An 8,360-nucleotide genomic window follows, 5' to 3' on the forward strand; every position below is an offset into this window, starting at 1 on the left:
GATAGATAGATAGATAGATAGATAGATAGATAGATAGATAGATAGATCAAACCAGGAGTGTGGCGACTACCATGATCCAGACATGTGTTCCCATATGCAGATGCTAAAACATGGTCCCCAGAGTGATCATATGAGGTGGTACCATATGAAGAGGGTGACTACATCATAACCGTAGAGTCCTCACAAATGGGACAAATGTCTGTAAACTCAGATTTTTCAAAACCTACTTTAATAAGGATTCTTCAACACTTCAACCTCCTTTCTAGCCCATCATCTACCAGAGGTAGTGGGAAAGAAAGGTTAATAGGAAATGGGGGTTGTGGACCTGTTAAGAAATAGTTCTTTGGGGCTATTCTAATCTTGTCAGAAGTCCAGCCCTCTAGCAAAACACCAACAGGAGTCAGCAGCTGCAATCCAGTCCTTTCGGCAATCACCACTCATGAATCAGCAAGAGCAGTTTGATCCAGAAGAAACCGTGATGCTCCACCAACTGGCCCAGGTCCATGGAAGCAGCAAGAAGCCACCAGAATATCCTGAGAAGTTGTTTGATGAGTTACTTTCTACAAAATCACCACAGTAGATATGAGCAGCTCAATGCAAGGCGAATCAATAAGGAGTCTTGTCAGTGAAGCCTAACAAAGCAGAGAAAGGCAAACCAATGCTAGAGCCTCTTCCCACTGTCTGAGGGGTCATATTTGTATTCTTTATAACCATCACATGTCCTCTCACCTGTCTGCTTCAACAAAACATCCTTTCATCTGTCTGTTCCTGCAAAACATTATATAACATAGCTGAGTTTCCAAGTAAACCAGAAATTTCCACTTCAAATGCCCATGTGTGCTACTTACTCATCTCACTGCTGTGACCAGATATCTGACAAGAAGCAACTTGAGAGACAAAGGGCTTATCAGTAACAGCTTGTTGGTCCATCATGGTGAGGAATGCATGGCTGCAGAAGCAGCTCTCAACTGTGGCTCCTCATCTTAATGGAGCAGGAAGCAGTTAGAAGGGAATGAATGAGTGCTCATTTGGCTCCCCCACCCCACCCCCCAGCCCTCCTCTTTCTCATTCAGTCATAGACCAACCACAGCCCAGTGATGGTTTCACTTATAAGCAGGACAGGTCTTCCTCTCTTAAACCCCTCTGGAAACTTCTCAAAGACACTCCTAGAGGTATGTCTCCTCTGTGATTCTAAACCCAGTGAACACCAAGATCTAAACCTATCAAGCTAACAATAAGGAGACTCTAAAGAAATCTACCACCTCTCCACAGGGCACAGATGTATTCATGAATCAGGAAGTAGCCCCTCACCAGATCCTGACACCTTGATCTTGGACTTCCCAGCCTGCAGAACCATAGAAGAGCACTTCTGTTGCTCATAAATTTCTCCGTAGATGGTATGGTGTCTTGTTATAGAGACGAAAGTAGACAGTTATGGCATAGAAGCCATAATTCACACAAAGATATAAGGAGGCTTTGCTGAGAACTAAGCATGAGGCACATGCCTGCAACCCAGCACTTGGGAGGGTAAAGCATGAGTGCCAACTGAGACTACAGAGACAGGCCCTGTCAAAAAATAAGAACAGGAGAAAGAGAAAGAGGAGGTGAGTTGGGGAATAGGTAGGAAGTGCAAGAGGAAGAAGACTTCCCCAGATGAATGTCATGTGAACAGAAAGATGTGTGCTGAGAAGCTGAAACAGATATGACAATTTGGGGAAAGCATCCTAGACAGTGAGAACAGCAAGAGCCAAGCCCCTGAACAGAGGTGTTAGCAAAAGGGAAAACCCAAGGAGGTTGAAAGAGGAGAGTGGGAAAGAGAGTGGAGGATATTGGGGCTGGAAACGTGATCAGAACATGAGCTTTGAATGGACACTGTAAGCCCTGTGCTACACTGCCAGGTGTCAATCATGAATGGTGAGTGGACCACACAAGGCAGTATCTTTGCTAAGCGTTGTGAGATCCAGCTGGCCTTTCCTATGTGCTTTGGCACTGGCTGTAAATAAGGAATTTAGTTAGCCTTGTCCCAGGTGGGTTTCCACAGCTGTCCCCTTTACACACCTGAAGGATGACAATGGAGAAAGAGGAGCAGAATTGTCCCGTGTTAAAGCCAAAGTCCAGTTGAGTAGAGGACACAGGAAGAGATATTTGCCTGCTAAGCAGTGAACTTGCTCAAACTTTACAATGGGAGAATAAATGATAGTGGGTTTCCTGGAAGAAGAATCCACACCAAGGTTAAACTTCCATGTAGTGGGAACAGAGAGAAAGAAGTCACTGGGTACACCAAGCATGAATTTTGTGATTTTTATGATAATCTCGTAATCTTGGTATCTGGACACATTAGCGTTTGATCTCTGCCTTGGTTTACAAACCCCATCAGTAAAATCCTCACAGAGTTCATCGACTAATAAGGCCATATAGACCAGAATGCATAAGGAGGGATGAACAGACCCAACCTTTGTTCAATAATACAATGTTTGTTTTGAATAATACATGAGCTGCTTTTCATTTCAGAAAATGAGAGAGTCTATAATCCCCCTGCGTGTCAAGTGAATATTTTTAAACATTTATAAGTAGAGCCAAAGACAGTGGTGGGAAGTTTAGTGACAACAGAAACAAGCGGAGCTTGGGATCAGTTTAGGATGGGGTGTTTCTTGAGAATCATGGCAGGGTAAGAACCTGAGGGATCCCTGGATGATCCCCTGCTCCTTCAGGTCCCCAAGGTCACTCAAGTCAGAACAAAGCTGAGAATCCAGGTCAAGGTGTCCACTCTAGGGGTCTCCCAGGCAATGCTCATATCCTGTCCCCCAAGATGACTAGAAGAAATCTGAGCATCAGAACTCAGCTATGTCTGTCATTTTCACCAGTAGCCATGGGTGGAGATTAAACCCAAGGAAACCTGTCAAGGCCATTAGTGTCCATTTTGATGCTTCTTGTTTGTTAACACATGACACTCAACTTAAAGATTATATTTCCTAAACACTTTTGCTAGGTTTGGCTGCATAACTAAATTCTAATGGAGCAGATGTAAACAGATAGGGGGCAGAAAAGAGTTGGGAATACTTCTGAAGGATCTATTTAAAGAGAGCTTCAATTAGAAGTGCCACCTCTTGCTGTCCCATCCAGCAGGGTAGTAGACAGGGTCCAGGGAGATCACCTGAAAGAGAGAATGGGGGAAATAGGCGAACACAAAGAATGAGTGGCTTGTCTATAGTCTGATCAAACCACTATTTTTATTTTTTTCACACAGGGGTTATAAACACAAAAAGGCAGGATGTGGGGAAGGGGATGATGCAGGAGCGTAGGTGTTCAGGGGGAGTACAGATATCTTCCAGAACAGAGTATCAGCTGGGTGAAGGTTCAGGAAACAGGCCACTATGGCTCTGCCTATGATTCACTTATTCTTATCTAAGTTGGTACTATCCACCAAGGCTACCCAAGGTCTATGACTATCCACAAGACCCATGACTACTTGTTCTTATCCAGGCTTGTTCCACCAAAGCTGCCTGTTTACAATATCTTATAGCTATCTGTTCCAGTGTTTTTCCACAGAGACCCAAGACTTTGTGTTAGTAGGCTGACTTTGGCCTATTGCTGATTTTAGGCCTTCAGTGTATAAGCAAGGCTGCCCCTGACATCTTGTCATTTACAACCTGATCCTTTCCCACAACCAGAATAGAAGGTCCTGATTTTGCCCACACTACTAAGCTGAAGGCATGAAACCAATCTGATTCTTGCCTCCTGAGAGAGGGAAGATTGCTTAACTAAGCTGCAGCAATCAATGTCTTGTAAGGAGTCTGAAGGCAGACACAGATGGTGGTCAATGAATGCAGAAGTGGAGTCTCCCCAGCAGGCAGCAGCATGGGAAACTATACAGCTCAGTCACCCTGAGAACCTGCCAGTGGGCGTAGGGGGAAAGGAGTCCTCAGAACAGATGAGACCCAGGTCCTGGAGGGATGCAAACACTGCCCTGAGGAGACTGCCATGCATTCGTGCCTGGAATTTCCTATCAATGGTATCTGCTAACTGGTCTGAAAACATTGGCCCACTTGAATCTCCTGGCTGAGCAGAGAAGAAGGAAGTGTAAGCTCTCATCTGTCCTTTGTCCTCTGCTGTAAATGGAGAAGGATGTGTTTTACTCTGAACACCCTATTAGCAAGCTCTTCATGTTCCATCATAGCAGCTGCTGGAATTGGGGATTAGATTTCTTTTCTTTTAAAGGCACACTAACAGCAAGTGTAGACCCTAAGCTAGGCACTGTGTGGCATGCACACAGATGAGGCTCAAAAGGTGGGGTGCCCACTCAATTCCAAAGACACTTCTAGCCACATACTTCATTGCTAACATCGACTTACTCAAAATACCTGTGCAGTCAATGAGAAACAGGGCCAAAAGGATGACACCCAGCCTCCCCATCACCCGGACATGAGTTGTGGTTTGGCAGACGCTTCTACAATAATCAAATATGTGATGGAAAAGTAGAAGAGATAGAAAAGCAGAGTGGTTTGTGCCCTATGGAGCGAGGCAGAACTAGAGACGTGATGATGATTACAGGTGAGAGAGAAGTCTCAGGTCATACTGATATGGTCAATACATACTGTCACTGACCAGTAGAGTCAGGGGAGTGGTGTAAAGCAGTCTGGAGCTTATGTGTATGCAGACTCTGTCCCCCAAACATGCTGTCTGGCAGCTGATTACCCTACCCTGGCTCTGGGCAACCACAGAGGCTCAAGATGAGGGAAGGTTCACTTCCTTGATTGAACGTCCTAGAAGGACCACAGTCTGTGATACACCAGAGGCCATGTTGGTGTCTGTGGTGCATGCTATTACCCCAGACTGCTACGAGGCCTGAGATCCTTGTGGACGTAAGCAGTAAGTGCCACTGGCTGATGACTTGGTGATATCCTCAGGCTTTGCTGCCTTGGAGGTCACGTTGATATAAGTAGTATGTGTATCCACTTGAGGCCATGATGAGGCCCGAGGTCCATGCATTGGTTGGTGGTCCAGATATACCCAGAGGCTGTATTGTCTGTGGCCCCGTCTAAGGCTATGCAGATGACTGTGGTCTGAATTGCTGCCTGAAGCCATGTTGATGTCCAAGGGCCTTGCCAAACTGGCTTCACCCCTCACCAGCCACCTCATCGGAGTGTGGTAGCCCAGCAGAGGCCCCAATTCAGTTACCAACCAAGGCCCAGATCCAGGGCTTTGAGTTGGCCCACTCTGACATCTACCCCATCTGTGAGTTCTAGAGGGAATAAAAAGCCAGTCCTGTGGAACCATAGTGGCAGGACCTCCATGTCTCTGGGCAACAGCAAGATGCTCCTCTCTACAAGGGTCCTATATTGATGATGTGGCAGAAGTCAGAGGCCTTAAACCAGTCTAATAACTCATTGCAGCGAACATCTGCAAGTAAAGCTGTTTAGGGAAAGGATTATGCAGTTGACACATGGCCGCTGCCAATGCCACTATGACAAACCAATATGTGATGGAGAGGAAGGAAAGATGGAGGTGCCCAGTAGTGGGTGTAAGGTGGAACTGAAGAACGACAGCTGTGGCAGGTGGAGAGAAGGCTGTGGTTGACAAGGTTCCTGCCCAGAGGGCTGGCAAGGTTTTGTAGTTGTTGATAATTCTCATATTTTTGTTTTCTTTTGTTGGGGAGGTTACAATAGTAGGGCAGACATGGAAGGACTGGGAAAGGGGTGGGATTTGGGTGCTTGATGTGAAATTCTCAAAGAATCAATAGAAAAGATTATATTGGAAAAAGAAAAAGAAGGAGAAAGTTGTGGGGTCAGTCACAGACTGAGGAGCAACCATTCAAGAGCCAAGGACACAACCCTAATCTCCAGGGAGAACAAGGAATCTATCTCCCTGCTGCAATGGTGACAGGATATCAGCCTCTAGGCTACAAATGTGCCATCACCCTTCCAGATGGCACAATCCCATTCAGGCTCCACACAGCCTGAAACTCCACCAGACTGTTGGTGATCCAAAACACCAGCCTGAAAGTAAGAGATAGATAACAAATGCTCCTCCCCTCCCCAGCAGAAAAGCTTGTCTTAAAACCCAACTATTCTGTAGATAAAGAAACTCCCTACAGTGGGTCAAAGACTGTGCCTTTGCCACCAAAGGTCATAACATAGAAGCTAATTCTCAGTATGTGTCCATTTGGAGGTAGGACATTAGGAGGCAGTGGGGTGGGGGACATGAATGGGTTGTAAAGTTGAAACCCTTACAAGAAATGCCAGAAAGTTTCATTGCCCCTCCCATCATGTAAACCCACTGATAAGATTTATGAGGCAGGAAACGGGACCTATCATACACTAAATCTGCCTTAATCTTAGATTTTTGCCACCAGGACTGTGAAAAATACACTCATGATATTTAACAAACAATTAGTTTGTATTATTCTTTTTGTGACCCATTGCGTTTTGTAGCCCCCCAAACAATACAGACTGTCACCACTGTCATTGGCTGCCCACCAGGACTAGAGGGTAAGACCTATTGCTGAAGATACCACATGCTCTGATTACAGGTTAGGGGATTCTCTTGTAGCATCTTAAATGGGCCCAAGATCCTCCTCATCTCAAATGACCGCAGCACCATACATAAGGAATTCCTAACTGTTGAACAGTATGGGTCTTTAAAGACAAACTTAATCCTCCTGAAACCTCAGCATGCTGGATATTATTACCCTAATTTAACAAATGAGGGAACCAAGGTCTTGATGAGGTTAGGAGCTGAGCCAAGGTCACACAGCAGTGGGTAAGCAATTGGAGCTAGGCAGCTTCTTCTACTGAGCCATGCCATCTCCCCAGGTCACATTCCAAAGTAAGGGTAGATGAAGACTCAACTGTGGGCACTCCTCTGTCTGTCCTCCGCAGAGTCTGTCTGTCTTTTAAGTTAAGCTCCCAACTCCAGGCTCATTCCATGGCTTCCACCCTTTATGCCACAAGTCTTCGTTGGTTTTATTTTAATTTAAGTCAGTACTTTAATTTACATAATTTTTATTGTGGGAGAAGCATAGTCCAGGGATCTCAAACACAAAGAGAATAAAAAGAAATAGAAAGATCAATAATGTGATTGATGTTCATTTTTTTAAAAAGCCAAATCTCAATCCTCCTTCCTTCTGCAGCTTTTAATTTAATTAATCCAGCAAGTGCTCTGCAGAGGGCGGAACGCTGGTCTCATCTGCGCGTCTCTGGGGGTCTGGTCCTTGAGGTCAGCCTCTGCACCATCTGAGTGGGTGGTCTGTGATGTTTCTCCCAGTGCAAATGCTAAGACATCCCCCAGCAAGAAGTGAAGGCAGCATCCCCTAACTCGGCTCAGTGGGAATCACAGGTAGGGGTAACAAATCAAACCATGTTAGATCCAAAATGCAGATCTCACTGTAGCTGGCTCAGATCTGCCTGTAGCTGGCTCAGAGCTGAGAGCTCCTTTATCTCATGGGTAGCTGAGGACTTGCCTCTGGGCCTCATTTGTTCCTCTAAGCCCTGGTTCTTTGATGTGGCATAAAGATTGCTTCCCCAAGATGGCAGTGTCACTAGGATCCTGATCTGGATTCTTCTTGTGTCCAGGACTTTGATTGCTGTTGACATGGTTCAGATGATACACACAGCTCAGAAGACAGGTGGAGCTTGCTACGGCACAAATACATCCTCCACACATAAGTGCAGACAATTTCCAACAAGATCACTGTCTTATCTATGCTCTCTGAAGGTTTTATATGTGTTCTAGAATCTCTAGAATGGAGCTCTTCCTGTTCCAGTGACTGAGAGAACCTATTTGGATTCTCTCTTACAGGAGGTGATCATGGTGTGTCTTTGTCATCAGAAAGTATCCTGTTAGCTGACCTGATGGCACACATCCATAACCCCGGTGCTCAGGAGATGGAGGCAGGATCTGTTTAAGGCCATTAGGCCTTTCTCAAAAAAGAAAGAAAGGGAAGGCAGGAAGGCAGGCAGGCAAGCCATCTTGAAAGCTTAGGTTCCTGGGATCAAGTTTGGGTAGTTATCCATTCATGGCCTCCCAAACAGCATAGGATATCGAGTCTCATTCTGGGCCCAGAGATGTGACTCAGGCTCCATTCTTCCACCAGAAATTAGAATCCTGATGTAGACCCCTTTAGTTTATGTGCTGTTGGCCAGCAGAGGTCCAGCACCAATATCTCCCAATCCTGCTACAGTGGGACATCTTGGGAAGCAGGTAGGAGCTATGGAAAGACTGGTCCCTTGGGCCAGAGAGCTCTCCCCTGTCCAGCTTCGTGACTTGGGAAACCCAAGCTTGTACACACTTTCTGAAGCCTCATCTGTGAAACACCCAAGAATAGTCCGCTTCCAGATGAGCTGGGTGATGTTTTAAGCACA

This window comes from Grammomys surdaster, unplaced genomic scaffold (assembly GCF_004785775.1).
Source record: "Grammomys surdaster isolate TR1022 unplaced genomic scaffold, NIH_TR_1.0 334, whole genome shotgun sequence".
NCBI lineage: Eukaryota > Metazoa > Chordata > Mammalia > Rodentia > Muridae > Grammomys > Grammomys surdaster.